Source organism: Eschrichtius robustus, chromosome 12 (assembly GCF_028021215.1).
Source record: "Eschrichtius robustus isolate mEscRob2 chromosome 12, mEscRob2.pri, whole genome shotgun sequence".
Classification (NCBI taxonomy): Eukaryota; Metazoa; Chordata; class Mammalia; order Artiodactyla; family Eschrichtiidae; genus Eschrichtius; species Eschrichtius robustus.
Genome location: NC_090835.1, coordinates 102,966,224 through 102,981,617, shown reverse-complemented (window position 1 = coordinate 102,981,617; position 15,394 = coordinate 102,966,224). Strand labels below are relative to the sequence as shown.

At 42.9% G+C, this 15,394-nt stretch overlaps 1 long non-coding RNA gene across 1 annotated transcript; it reads left to right on the top strand.

Moving 5' to 3' along the window:
• The first annotated feature begins 897 nt into the window (after positions 1 to 897).
• LOC137773536 (uncharacterized) lies at positions 898 to 15,098 on the top strand. Its single transcript, XR_011075699.1, has 3 exons — positions 898 to 1,071; positions 1,164 to 1,328; positions 14,077 to 15,098. It is a non-coding gene; the product is annotated as an uncharacterized lncRNA (long non-coding RNA).
• Positions 15,099 to 15,394: the final 296 nt, after the last annotated feature.

Sequence of the window (15,394 nt, the reverse complement as noted above, 5' to 3'; positions counted from 1 at the left end):
CTCCGAGTTTAGTTCCCACGTGGCCCTTTTCACAATTTGATGTCATTTTGTTGCGGATTTCTGTGTTCACTTGGTTGACTGGCCCTCTTCTCCATCAGTAAGCTTTACGGCTATATCCGTCACGTTCACCACTCTCTTCTCCCTGAAACCCACACGCCTGGCACGTAGAGCCCATCTTTCTACCTCTTTCCACCCATCTCTCTCTCCTAGGCTCCACTAAGACTAAATAACGTACTCTTTTTCCAGACAGACTTCAAGCTCCCTTTGCCTGGAATGACTCTCCTCTTCTCTGAGCCCATCACAGGCCTGCCTTTCTTGCACGACCCAGCATCCCCGGCTGGCTGTGCTCGGTCCTTCCTCTGAATTCCCAGGCCCCGCTTGGAACATACATGCCACGTCAGAGGGCAGCAGCCAGGAGCTCCCCTACTTAGATTCCCACCTCTGAGCAGCCTGCTTTCTAGCTCAAGAAAGCCTAAGAGTGGGGAAACTGAATTTTTATAACAATGAAGAAAATACAGTTATCTCCGGGGAGACTTTTTTCAGGGGTTAGCCCTCACCTCTACTATGCTCTCCTAATATCTGTCCTTTCTCTCTGGATCCCCGAACAGAACGGTAACTATGTGTTTGCGTAGTTTTTTGTGTAGTGTCAGGTTTCCCCTCTAGTCTCTATGGGGTGAGATGTGAACACGATGTCTGGTGCAGGCACTTAATACATGTTTGTTGAATGAATGAACAAAAGTCCCATTTGTTTTCCCTCAGATGATGGCTTCCTTGAGAAAGAATCCTCACAATCATAGCCTGGTCCCAAACAAATAAGACAACAGGCAGGGGAGTCAGCGTTACCACCATTAACAAATAGTGTTGATACACTGCCCTCTTCCTGTAAATCTGCAGCCTTCCAAGAGCTCCAGTGGGAGGAATTGCTGCTGACAGCGGAAAACTACAGTTTCTGTCTTCCACCTGCTGAGAATGAAATGAACCCCCAATGTGTTGCCACTTTGGGAAGAGGACCCCACAGAGCATTCTCTTAATATGGAAACTGAAATGCCACCATTTGAACCCCTCTAACAGGTGCATCCTGAGTTATTATTATTGGGCTACAAATGCTACTTTTAGGCAGGTACTGAAAGCACTGACATCCTCTGGTTCTAACTGTTGGTCAGAACATTCTGCAAGGTGCATCTAAAGAAGAAGAGAAACCGTAGTTTTCTCAAGGAGCTTTTGTGATGGTTCAGATGTGAGTGTTGAGGAAGAGGGCAGAGCTGAAGGATTGCTCTCAACAGAGAAAGTCCAAAGAAAAAGACTGAAGGTCCTGGGCAAAGAGTGAGGCAAGTGAAAATGAGAACGTTGGCTTTTTTTTTTTTTTTAATCATTCCTTTTTTAATTAAAGTATGGTTGATTTACACTGTTTCAGGTGTACAGCAAAGTGACTCAGTTTCATATATATAATGTCAGATTCTTTTCCATTTTAGGTTATTACAAGATACTGAATATAGTTCCCTGTGCTACACAGTATGTCCTTGTTGTTTATCTATTGATATTTTACATATAGTAGTTTGTATCTGCTAGTTTGTATCTTCTAACCCCCAACTCCTAATTTATCCCTTCCCCCACCTTTCCCCTTTGGTAGCCATAGTTTGTTTTCTAAGTCTGTGAATCCGTCTCTGTTCTGTAAATAAGTTCATTTTTATCATTTTTTTTTAGATACCACATATAAGTGATATCATATGATACTTGTCTTTCTCTGTCTTACTTCACTTAGTATGATCATCTCTAGGCCCATCCATGGTTGCTGCAGATGGCATTATTTCATTCTTTTTTTATGGCTGAGTAGTATTCCACTATATAAATATACCACATCTCTATCCATTCATCTGTCGATGGACACTTAGGTTGCTTCTATTTCTTGGCTATTGTGAATGGTGCTGCAGTGAACGTTGGGGTTCATGTACCTTTTCAAGTTAGAGTTTTCATCTTTTCCGGATGGATGCCCAGGAGTGGGATTGCAGGATCCTATGGTAGCTCTATTTTTAGTTTTTTGAGGAACCTCCATACTGTTCTCCATAGTGGTTGCACCAATTTACATTCCCACCAACAGTGCAGGATGGTTCCCTTCTCTCCACACCCTCTCCGGCATTTGTTATTTGTAGACTTTTTGATGATGGCCGTTCTGACTGGTGTGAGAGAACACTGGCTTTCATCAGTGAGAAGGGCTTTCAGCAGGAACACAACATGCTCTGACTTCCTCTGCACACAGCATTGCTCTGAGAGCTGGGCTGAGGAATGGAAAGGGGGCGAGGGCGGACATACGCAGACCAGTTAGGGAGCTGTTACAACAATCCCAGCTGGAGATGCTGGTGACTCACACCAGGGTGGAGGCCGGAGGGTGATGAGAAGTAGTCAGATTCTAGATCTGTTTTGGTGTAAATGCCAGCAGGATTTTCTTGTTGAGCAGAGGAGGGCTGTGAGAGAAAGACGGGAGTGGTGGATGACTGAGATTTTTAGACAAAGCAACTGGGAGGGTTGAGGTGTCATTAACTTCAATGGGAAACAGGATTGGGAGGAAAAAGTCACTCAACAGTGAACATATTGCATTGGAGAAGTCAGCAGATACATAGGCTAGGCAGCTGGATATGCAGGTTCAGGGGAGAGATGGGGCCAGAGATAAAATTGAGAGTCATCAGCATGTAAGATGGTACTTACAGCCCTGAGATGGGATTAGTCACCATGGGAGCAAGTATAGAGAAGAGCAGAGGGTCTGAGAGCAGGCTGAGCCCTGTGGCACCTCACTGTTAAGAAGATCAGCCAATGAGGAGGAACAGGAAAAAGAGACAGACAAGGAGCAGCCGGGAAGGCAGGAGGACAGCCTGCTAACTGTTGGCCTGAAGGCCAGGAGCAAAGAGGAGGGAGTGAGCAGCTGCTTCTATCTGCTGACTTGTCTTGGTTTGCCCTGGACCATCCCAGCTGATACTGCTGGACTGGGTTTAATCATTGCTACAACCCTATTCACTCTCAAATGTGCCCCAGTTCGGATGACAAGTGACAGGTCCTCCTACTGATAGGTCAGGTGTGATGAGAACGCACGCTTACCCCTGGATTTGGCAGTGTGTACGTCACCGGGGGCCTTGAGCGTGGTAGTCTGGGCGGAGAGGTGGCAGCAAAGTCTGGTTGGAGTGGCTTCGAGGGGTCGGGAAGGGAGGAAACGGGGACAGTGGGTGCAAACAGCACGTTCAAAAACTTCTCTTGTAAAGAAAAGGAAAGGCACACACGGTAGCTGGAGGGGAGAATGCGGCCAAGAGGGTTTTGATTTTTTTAACCTGAAACAAGAATCAGCCTGTTTCTAAGCTGATGGGGATGGTCCAGAAAAGAAGGCAACATTGATGCTGTAGGAGAGAGAAGGGAGAATTTGCGGGGCAGTGTCCCTGAGTGAGTGTGGGGGGATGTTACTAGGTGCACAGGAGGAGAGGTTGGCTGGCCCAAGGAGTACGAACCGTTGTCTGTAAGAAGAGAAGGGCTGCACAGGGGGTGAACACTGATCTGGAGAGGTGCGTGGGCGTGCTTGGTGGTGAGAGCTTGTATCTGTTCTCTTTTTTTTTTTTTTGGAGAGAATTAAATTTTATTTTATTTTATTTTTCTATACAGCAGGTTCTTATTAGTTATCCATTTTATACATATTAGTGTCTACATGTCAATCCTAGTCTCCCAATGCATCCCACCACCACCGCCCCTCCTCCCTCCCTTGTATCTGTTCTCTTCTGGTGGCTTCCATTTTGTCACCGTAATGGGAGCCAGTATCGTGAGCTGAGGCTGAAGATGGAGGAAGAAGTACTGGAGTTTGGAGAGGGAAGAGGAAGTCTGAGGTCTAGAAAAGCATGGGAGAGTGACGGACCAGCGCGGTTTGGCATGACTGCCTGCTGGCCTGGGCACCCACCTGAAGCCAATGGGACACACCTGGGCTTCCTCCAGGTATGTTCCACTGTGCAGGGCAGCCACAGAGCAGACGAGGAGTTGGGTTTCGCCAAGGGAGGGAGCAAAGAAATGAGGCAGCAGAGTGAGAGCGTATGCAGGGGAGAAATGATAGTACTTGACTATGGAATTGAAGCAGGCTAAATTAATCAAACAGTTATCCTACGAAGTTGTAATAATCGTGTCTACCTCTAATGCACAAGTCCGTTACATCTTTGATAAGTTGATAGGTTCCAGTAGGTCACGTGTCAGTTTATCGGCAAGTCATATTCCACGCCTCCTAGCTCAGGCCACCACCGCTTCCTGCCTGGATTGTCTTTCTAGTATCTTGGCCATTATGACCAGTTCCATGTATTCCCATCCAAACCATGTGCAACTACTTTTGCCAAGATCATCTTGAGATAACAGGTTTAGTATGTCACTTCTTTGCCCCCAATAAAGAACAGCTCTATTATTTCTTATTACATCGAATCACAAATCCCCTGCACGGCTTTCATAGCTCCCTCTGCTTTCGCAAACTTGTTTCTTATACTGTGTAATTCTGCTCCAGAAAGGCTGGTTTCCTGATTGCCCCGGCCAGATGTTGCTCATCCTATGCTTTCCGAATGAAATGCTCTCTCTGCTTTTCAAAATTCTACCGCTATATATACTACACTGTGATAGTGGTAGGTACAAGAAAGGAGTGGGATTGGTGTAGGACTGGAGTGAGCTCTGTGTGTGAATACATATATACATAAGTATATGGGTGTATATATATACAATATTTTTCATCTGGATTTTTTTTCAGTAACCACGTTATTAAAAAAGTTATATCACTTTTATACTCTGTAATTGAAAAAAACTTTAAATTTAATTTTAATGAATGAAATTATTGCAATTTGACAATAGGTATTTTAAATTTAAATAAGTACATGTATACCCCTTGACCCAGCAACAGGTTGAGGGCCTTATCTTTGGGAGATAACTTCACAAGTTAACTGCAGCATTGTTTATAATAGAAAACTATCGGAAACAACCCAATATCCCTTAGGAGAGGACTGGGTTTTAAAAAATGGTATATTCAGACCATTTACAATATGCACGGCAGTTGCATTTTAGTGGTGAGTGGTGCAGCCTCCGCATCGGACTGCTTAAGTTTGAATTTCAGTTCTCGCCCTTCTGGCTATGTGATTTTGGATAATTTAAATGTCTGTGCTTAAGTTCCTTCATCTGTTCAATGCGGACTATAATAATATCTACCTTATAGATTTGTTGAAAGAAAGTGACGAGTTATTACTTGTAAAGCATTTCAAACCATGCCTGATTCCACCTCAGACGGGGAAAGCAGGAAGAAGTATTGCCTCACTCTAACAGTGGGGAAAAAAATCCAGAAAAATGGCAACATTTTAACTTTCATGAACTTATCAGAGAGCCAAGGCCACAGCGCAAAAAAAGTATCCTTAAATGCAAGGAAAGTCAGGCCCCTCCAAGGAAAAATGGGACACAAGTACTGATTCATGTACGGCAGAGCACAGGAGGAAGAGATGCTGGGACCATACACATGAGTAAGAAGAATTCAGCTAGATTTTAAAATGGGTTGCATAGGGCCAAGTGTGGGCTAGCAGTAGAGTACAGAACCCCTGAGAGCACAGACACAGAGGGAGTTTGCACTCACATTCAGGGTCTTTTACAGGGACCTCCACTGAATGCTCACAAGAAAGATCGGGAGCAGAGCAGGAGACCAAGAGAAACTCCTTTGATTGTGTAGACCTTGAAAATGGGAGTGGCTGCTTTTATAGGAAAGGCACAAAACTCTGATTGGACCCTACTCCCCTATTAAAAAACAAAAAAAAGTTTTAGTTTGCTGGGACACTGGTAAGCTGGGGCGGCTGGGGAAAAGTTAAAAAAAAAAAAAAAAGGAAAAAGAAAAAAAAGGAACATCCTTTACCCCTGGAGAAGGAGCAGGAAACAATTCTTGGTTCGGGACTGAATAGAAGTCTCCTCCATCCAGGGCAGGGGCAGGGAACTACCCCATGCAAGACTCACCACAGATACAAGGCAGTTTGGCTATCATGGGAAAAGGAGCGGGATTGCTGTGAAAGCCCCACCCCTAAGACCCAGGCAGAGAGGATCAGCCTAAGATTGAAGCTGGACCAGGACAACCTTCCCTATCCCCACCACAGGGCTAGCAAGCACCAAGTGATACGCAAGAACGGTCTACTTCTGGAAAGGGGGCAGGAGCATGAAGAGAGACCTCCCCCTCTTTGGCACAGGTACACAGGGAAGACTGGAGGTTGAGGGTAGAGCAGGAACATTGAGAAAGACCCTCTGGAACCCCAGCCCCTAAGCACAAGCTTATGCTAGAGGAATTGAAGCCAGTTTTCATGGAAGGGAACCATAACAACCAGAAAACTCAAACCCACTTCAACTCCTTAACGTATTTACTCAACACCCACACTGAAGGTCTAACCAAAGAGGCATGCCCACTTACATGTGTAAATACTATTTACCTCAGTGCCGATTGGTCTATACATGATGTCTAACGTTCAACCAAATATTAAAGACATACACACAAAACAAAATTAAAAAAAAAAGCAAAACCAAAGTCAAGAGACAAAGCAATCAACACAACCAGATTCAGAGGTAACCCGTGTATTGGAGCTATCAGACAAGGAATTTAAAATAACTATAATTCATATGTTAGACACTTAGGGGAAAAAAGCATATGACATGCATAAAGAGATGGGAAACTTCAGCAGAGGAGTGGGAGCGAGAAGAGAAAGTTAAATGGAAATATTAGGGGAAAGAAAACTGTGGTACTGTAGATGAAAAATGCCTTCAACAGGCTCTTCAGCAGACTTGAGAGCTGAGAAAAGAATCAATAAACTTGAAAATAGGTTAATAGAAATTACCCAAACTGAAACACACACACAAAAAAGAGTGAAAAATAAAACATAACAGAGCTTTGAGAGCTGGAAAAAGAAGTAACAATGGGTAATTAGTTCCCCATTGAGAGAGAGAACTATGCAGAAAAAAATATTTTAAATGAAATTTTCAAAATGAATGAAATACATCAAACCACAGATCCAGAGAAACCTAAGCATGAAAATATGAAACAAACAAACAAATAACAACTACAAATACACCTAGACATATCATATTTAATGGGCAGTTTTAAAAACTACATGCATCGTATCGTCCCATTTGTAAAAACCAAATGGATTTGTTTTCTGGAAAAATGATCATCAGAACATTTATAATGATTATTTGTGTATAATGGGAGCTCAGGAGAGTTTTTGTGCCCACTCTGTACTTTATATTTTCTTTGATTTGAAGATAAGTAATAAAGCTATTTTCACTGACAGAAATCAGCCTACTTTTTTGAATAGGGGAGTTTATCCCATTTACATTTATTTTCACAAAGAATATGTTCTGATTTTTTTTCTTTTACATTATGTAAATTTTTGCCCTCTGTTTGTTTAAAGCTAGTTTATAGTTTGGGTATCATTTGTCTTTAACATATTTGAAAAAAAAGATATATATATATATATACACACACACACATACACACACACATACATATACATACTTGTTTACCAATTCCAAGGATAAAACATCCCAAAAGTTAAGAATTTTACTGAATGTTGCTGAACCATATGATGCAATAGGCTTTTTATTTTCTGTCACCTATTCTCCTTCCCTATTTATATTAGATTTTAGACATTTTCAGGTTATTATTTTATGTTATATAAATGTATATGTAGACTTCCGATATACACTTATTAAGATTTGATTCTATGGTACTTAATTTAAATGTTCACTGTGGTCCTCAACTGTGATTCACTGTTGGGGGAGGGGGTGCAGTTTACATTTTGATTAATTACTTGGTTTACTAGAGCAGTACTTCTCGAACTTTAATGTGCATATAAATTACATGGAGATCTTGTTAAAATGCAGATTCTGATTCAGTAGGTCTGACTTGGGGCCTGAGGAGAGCGTCTGCTGCCCAGCAGGGTCCCAGATGATACGACGCTGCTGACTGTGAGCCACACTTTGAGTAGCAAGGGGCTGCACGTGGACTGCAGGTTTATGAGCCCTTGAATCTCTGAAAATGTGTTTTTCTGTTCTTGACAGGTGACAGACAGAGTGGCGACATAAGGAATTTTGGGTCACAAAGTTTCTCCCTCAGAACTCTAGACATTGACTGCGTCATTGATTTTAGCATCTATATTATTAAAAAAAAAATCCTGAGACCAGTTTGTATTTCTTTTTTTCTGTTTCTTTCTCCTTTCTTTCTTTTCTTTCTTTCTCTTTCTTCCTTCCTTTCTTTCTTTCTTTGTTTCTTCTTTCTCTTCCTTTCTCCCTTTTTCTTTTCTTTCTTTTTTTTTTTTTTATATAACCTTCTTTCATGGCATTAATAGGGTTCTTTACTTTTACATAAATTTCAGAACTTTCACCGGGGTATGTTAAGTGTTTGAATCTCTTCATTATGCCTAGTACCCAGTGGGCCATTTTAATTGGGAGATTTCAGTCTTTAGGAAGTTTTATATATGTTTAAATATTGTTTTTCTTCCATCTGTTCTTGGTATCATCTTCAGAAATACAGTTTCCACATATTGGATCTCCATGTATGACCATGAAATCCCCCCAGTTTTTTCCTCTCTTTGTTTTGCATTATTATACATATATTTTTTCTAGCTTGTCTGCTCTATTACTGAAATAATTTTTGGCAGGGTTGAGTCTGCTCTTTACTGCTTCTAATGCGTTTTGAAACACTGATGTTATCTGCTTAGTTTTAAATCATTTCTTCACACCTCATTTATTTCCCTTTAAGTGCTGCTTACATCTCAACATTATCTTCCACTGTCATGTCATTTTACAGTTCATCTGATTTTATGCGGAGCATTTTTAAATATTATTGAGAGTAACGAGCAGATGGTATCTGAAATTCATTGGGGTTTTTTGCCACAAATATTTTCCAGAAACGTACACTTTCTCTGAATCTTCCTGGTAGGATTTCACGATAAAGAATCTTTTCATAGACACCACATTGGTTTTATTCTGGCTTACTGATTGTTGCTAATCCAGTGATCCAGTCTGAGTGTAGCAAAGAGCATCTGAGCCACACGCTCTGCGGATGAGGGAGTCTGGTCTCTGTAATTCCTCCTCATCTACAGAGAAGCCACTTCGCCTGGCCCCAGGCTTATGGCTGGAACTCCCATGAAAATCTGCCTCTTCAGGCCAATTTTTCTAAACAGCTGTTACTGTGTCAGCAAAGGTTGGCCACCATCCTGGGATGCTGCCAGCAGCCTCTTGTTCAAGGAAGTGGTCCTTTCCCCCCCGGGGTCTCCAGCCCAATTTCACCAGGCTGCTTATCACTACAATTACAATCACCTTTGCACTTTGGGAAACTTCCTCTCCAGAGCAGGGAACCACAGCTCTCCACTAATGACAGCAGCCTAGATCTCTGAGTCCCTGCACTGACACCGTCAGTGGGGAAGCCCCACAGTCCACACACCCATGGCCTTCACAGGGCGCTTTCCAGGTTAGTCTCACAGCACCCCCTCCTCTCCAGAGCTCAGCCCTCCAAGCCCAGTGACTCCTGGGGGCCAGCACTTTACCCACTTACTCCCCAGAAGGCCATGCCATACCTTCAGGAGGGGTTTATTTCTGCCATTTTGATGATTTGATTCCTTAGCTTTCTGTGTAAATGGACGCTTTCCCCAATTATATACTTCTTAGATTATTTCTTTAGGAACTGGTGGTGGATGAGTGTTTAGAAATAAATTGTATCCAAAAGCCAAGCCTCTTTACCTGAAAGTCCCTCTCGTAGTCCATTCAGGCTGCTGTGACAGAGTACCAGAGCCTGGGTGGCTTAGAAACAAGAGAAATTTATTTCTCCCAGTTCTGGAGGCTGGTAAATTCAAAATCAAGGTGTCAGTAGATTTGGTGTCCGGTGAGGAGTGCCTGCTTCCTGGTTCATAGACAGCTGTCTTTTCCATGTGTTCTCACATGGCAGAAGGGGGAAGGGAGCTCCCTGGGGTCTCTTTTTTTTTTTTTTTTTAAGATTTTTATTGATTGATTGATTGCTATGTTGGGTCTTCGTTTCTGTGCTAGGGCTTTCTCTAGTTGCGGCAAGCAGGGGCCACTCTTCATCGCAGTGTGCGGGCCTCTCACTATCGTGGCCTCTCTTGTTGCGGAGCACAGGCTCCAGACACGCAGGCTCAGTAGTTGTGGCTCACGGGCCTAGTTGCTACGCGGCATGTGGGATCTTCCCAGACCAGGGCTCGAACCCGTGTCCCCTGCATTAGCAGGCAGATTCTCAACCACTGCGCCACCAGGGAAGCCCCTGGGGTTTCTTTTATAAGGGCACTAATCCCATTCATGAGGGCTCCACCCTCATGACCTAATCAGAACCCAAAGGCCTCACCTGGTAGCAGCATCGCATTGGGAGTTAGGCTCTCAACAAATGAAATTTGGGGAGATATGAATACTCAGTCTATAGCAACCTGGGACTTTTTTTTTTTAATGAGAGCATAATTATTTTAGGTGTAGCGATTATAGCAGGGCTTTCTTCCCCTTCTTTTGCTTTTAAACAACATGGTTTTCCTAAAAAGCACTTTCTAAACTTGAAAAATTATGACTTTCATTCCCTTTTGCATCATAGATAAATAGACTGTAAATTAGACACTGCCTTCATGATTAAAGAGAATCTATTCATGAATTTGTTTCCTTTGAATTGAGAAGTTCAAGTGAAAGTTAATGCCCTCACTGTCCAATGAGAGATTCCTCAGCCTTTATTGTATTTTATTTTATGAACAGCTGATTTAGAAATATTGTAACATTTATCATATGTATGCCAATTCAGAGTGAATTAGCACCCATATGTGAAAAAACAACAAAACCTCTCAGTGCTGGTGCATTCAAGTGTCTAAAGAATTAGCATCAGTTTATTCCTCTTCAAAGAATGACGCCTCATTCAGTATATCTATTTCATTTAATAAGCAGGTCCAAATTTCCTTTGTTTGACTCAAAATTTCTGACACTTAAGGCAATGAAATTAATTTTAAAGTTGTTGATAAACACTTGTGTTAACAAGTACATTTTCATCTACTACTTTTTAAATTTTTAGTAAAATTATATCTCCATAGAAATAAAAATTTCCTTTTAAAGAATTTTAGTCCAAATTTAATTTCTTCTAGATATGTTATTATCTTCTATTTTTTTATTCTCTCTTTTTTTTAAATCCTTGTGTGTAAAGAAGACCAAAGTTTAAGACACTTTAATAACTGATTCCATTAAGGCAACAAAATCAGGTCTTCAGTCTCCATGCTTACAAGTAATGGGAGAACCGTGAACCTTTTGACCAACACCAAAAACTAGGTTTTGAATATCTAGTATTCAGTCAGTTGTGCCTTCTTGCTCAACTTTACTAAACATGGAAGAATCTACAGCCCCACACACGTAGGTCAGACGTAATATAAAATAAACCAAATGTAATTCATGATGGGCAAACCCCAGTGATGTAACTGTAACTGTTCTGCTCCATTAAAACTCCCTTTGCATTTTTCATGAACATAGTGGTGCTATTCCTGTTCTTCCAGCCAAATCCCAACACCCACAGCAGCGTCCTCCCTTTCCTATCAAGGAAGACACCGGGCACCTTGGGGGCGTTGTCCTGCTACGTGCAGTTGGGCAGCTCCCGTCACCAGGGTAGCTGCTCACATCTGTCATGGAGCCTGGAATTTCTGAGTTACGGGGCTGTCTGCCAAAGACTTCCTGCAAAGTGTTTTGTCTGCAAAACAGACACAATAGCAAGGGACTCATATGGATTTTTAAGAAATGCCCTACACCCTTCTTGTTTTGGAAGAAGTGAAGGAAGAAATCCACTCTTTCCTTAGAAGAAAGTGTTTCCAAAGCAGCTCTAAATTTGGTCCCTGTATAAGACAATAGCTGTTTTTTTAAATGCAAACAAAAAGGCCTAGTGACAGGACTTGACACTAGAGCTCTAAAGCTAAGTCCAAATGGGAGGTCCTTGAGGCGTCCTTCCTAGTTACACCACTGCCGTCCCGTCCTGTCCGGCCAGTAAGCGTGCCTGGGTTTAGCTGGTGAGAGACACAGACTCTCAGGTGCTGTTTGTTATCTATGGGCTGAATCTGCCCCCTCCGCTTCATATGTCAAAGTCCTAATCCCCAGTACCTTGGAATGTGACCGTATTTAAGTTAATGAGAACTTTAAAGAGGTAATTAAGTTAAATGAGGTCATATGGATCGGCCTTGATCTAATATAATTGGCATCCTTATAAGATGAAGAGATTAGGACAGATGCACACAGAGGATAGACCATGTGAGGACACAGGGAGAAGACAACCATCTGCAAACCAGGGAGAGACGCCTCAGAAGACACCAACACGGCTGGCACCTTGATCTTGGACTTCCAGCCTCCAGAACGACGAGAAAACAAAATTCTGTTGTTTAAGCCCCCCAGTCTGTGGTCCTTTGTTGTGGCGGCCTGAGCAAAGTCAAACACCATCCAAGTCTTCCCTTCACTGGGTGAGACTGAGTCTTAGAATATCCTTCTGTTTCGGAAGGAAACCTGCATCCTGGGAACAGTGACAGCTGCCTAGATGGCTTCTGCCCCTTGGGACACAGCTCCTTTTCTGATTTTCCTCTCTGTGCTTCTTAACACAGCAAAATAGGAGACCAATGAGAGGTAAACCAAGCAAAGTCACTAAGAAAGCTCCAGCCACGGTGCCGGCTGTCTGGGAAGGGGGACAGCCTGCAGCCCCCCGCTGCTCACAGCCCACTCCATCTGTGACTACACAGGCACATCCCAGGGTTCTCAGGAGAAGCCCTTTTCCCACAAAGTACTGTTAATAGGGAAGAACAAATCTGACTCCATACTGGATCTGTTTCTTTTACTTTGACATTTGTATTCTATTGCTTTTGCTACAAGTTAATCACTAAAGGGATGTTGTCTGTAACTTAAAATATACATAGTGGCCCATCTCCTGGAACCCTCCCAGGCTCAGGCCTCCCATGCCTGAGCATTACGCTAGAATACCTTCGCTTAGCTCTCAGCAAACAGCCTGACCAGGTCCACCTGTGAGTGGCTGCAGGAAAGAAGAAATTGCCACTTACCCTCCGGAGTCTGGCCGGAGCCAGGATGTATCTGCAACAACTTACCACCTTTTTTACTTTACTTCCTCGCTTCCCCGCTCTTTGTTATTTAAAAGAAACTAGCATCAAACCTGGGCAAGGTGGTTCTTTGGAACACTAGTCCGCCATCGTCTCAGTCTGCTGGCTTCTGAATAAAGTCGCCATTCCTGGCCCCAAAAACTCGTGTCTCGATGTATTGGCCTGTCGTGCAGCAAGCAGTCTGAGCTTGGACTCGGTAACAGTATGGGTGAAGCCGCTGCTTCCATGTAACCACGGAGCAGGCGTTGTCGGTGAGTTAGACAGCTTTTGCCATCAGTGGAATAAAGGACGTGAACCTGCCTTTGGTTCACATTTCAATTCACATTCAGCCATTTCTAATCCTCTCCCATCCATCAACGTAACAGCTGGTCGGCTGAAGCTTATTTCCAACACCAGGAACCTCTTTTGCTTTGCACAGCTAGGTGACAATATCCGATCCCTGCACATTTGTTCTACTTATCTGGTGACGTGTCTCTAGATTTGGGATCACTCGTTGTAAAGGGTACTCAGCTTTTCAGATTTCAATAGCAGCACAGTAAATGTTGTCTCCAGAATATGCAGTCATCAGTGATCCCCCCCTTATGGTTACCACCTGGTGATAACCCGGTGGGGTAAGTGGCCCCCATTTTGTGGTCTAAGCATGAATTTGCATAGCAGGTAGGTGGTTTCTACTGGGCTGTTGAGGACCACTTCTCCCCAACTCGCAGTGGAACCCGCGCCTGCATGCAGGGGCAAGACCCGTGATGCGAACACCATCAGCTGGGCCCGGCCACTGCACCCAGGTCTGATCTCTCTGGCCTTCTGAGCTCCTGACTACCTGTTGCAGCCATCTCTCTTACATTACATTTTCGATGTTACTTTAAAAAGGCAAATGAATTAATCTGTGCCTTGAGGATTTACCAAGCTCCCAGTAAAATATGTTTTGTTTTCACAGCTGTGCTCCCACGCTTCGATGATGCCATTTCAAGGGAGATAGACTGATGTAATGCTGGTGACAGCACAATTGTCATCCTGCTAAAGAGAAGAGTATTGTGATCTCCATGGAAAAGAAGAGTGAAGCTTTCATCTGCAGGCTCGGATCCCATTAACTGCAATAATCTCAACCTTTGAGCAGGGCTGGGATTGGAAATTACTACAAGCTGCTGAATACAAATGACATCATCTTGCCACCCACAAATCTTAGGAGTTTGACAGCCCAGAAGATGGCATACGCTCGAAGGAAGACAACTCCAATGAAGTTGACAGGTTCTGTGGATTTGAGAGGAAACATTTTCATAACAGTTATTCTCTTCTCCGTGTTCCTTTTTGGTTTTGCAACTGTCAGTACCATGAAATTAGGACCAGGACAACAAGCCATGAGCTTCCCCCGGAGCCATGATCAACGCTCCCTCTGCGAGGAATTACGAGTTTTAGAGTACGTGTGCGATTGTGCGTTAGTCCTTCTGCTATCCCGCTAATCACAGGGACTTTTCAGTGAGGCTGCCAGAACTCAAAGATGCCACGTATAGACCAAAGCTGTCAAAGGTCAGAAAGAGGGTGCTTCCTGCCTGCGAATTCTGCAGCTGCTCCCCTGTGTTTGACGGAATGCTGGACACATTTTTCTATGCTCAAATTCTCTTCCATTAAAGGACACACACCTTCTTTACATGTGATTCTGGAAATGCTCTTCTATCCATATTATGGAGCTGTATATGCTGTAATCATAAAAGTGGAAAGAAATCAAAAAGGTACAATTTCAAAGGAACAAATGGCACCAGAACCATAAGGCACCTGGACACAAATGAGGCTTTGGGGGAAAAAAAATTCCTCTGCTCCCATTTATTCACTTTCAGGGCTTGGTTTCGTGCATTTAGGATTTAGTGGTAAAAAATGATTTTAATTATGTTTTAATCCAACTTATTCTAAAAATTGTTTTGAAAGCTCTTTGGATTTCAAACAATAAAACAGAACAATGAAGGGTTGTGGACCTATATTCAAAGAGAAAAGCAAATAACTTACCTATATTCAAGGAGGAGTTACAAATAACTTCTTTTACATTAAATTTCCTTAACTAATAAAATATTCCTTCACTATCCACTACTTTTTTGCGTGGCTTTACAACCAGTATGTTTTAATATCAACCACCAAAGGGGGAAAAGAAATGGGGCTTTAACATTACCGTTTCAGGTAACGAATTTGGGAACACCAGATCTGGGTGAGACAGCCTGCATGCAACAGCGCCCCCTCTGGTTCGGAAGACTCTTCACTACTGC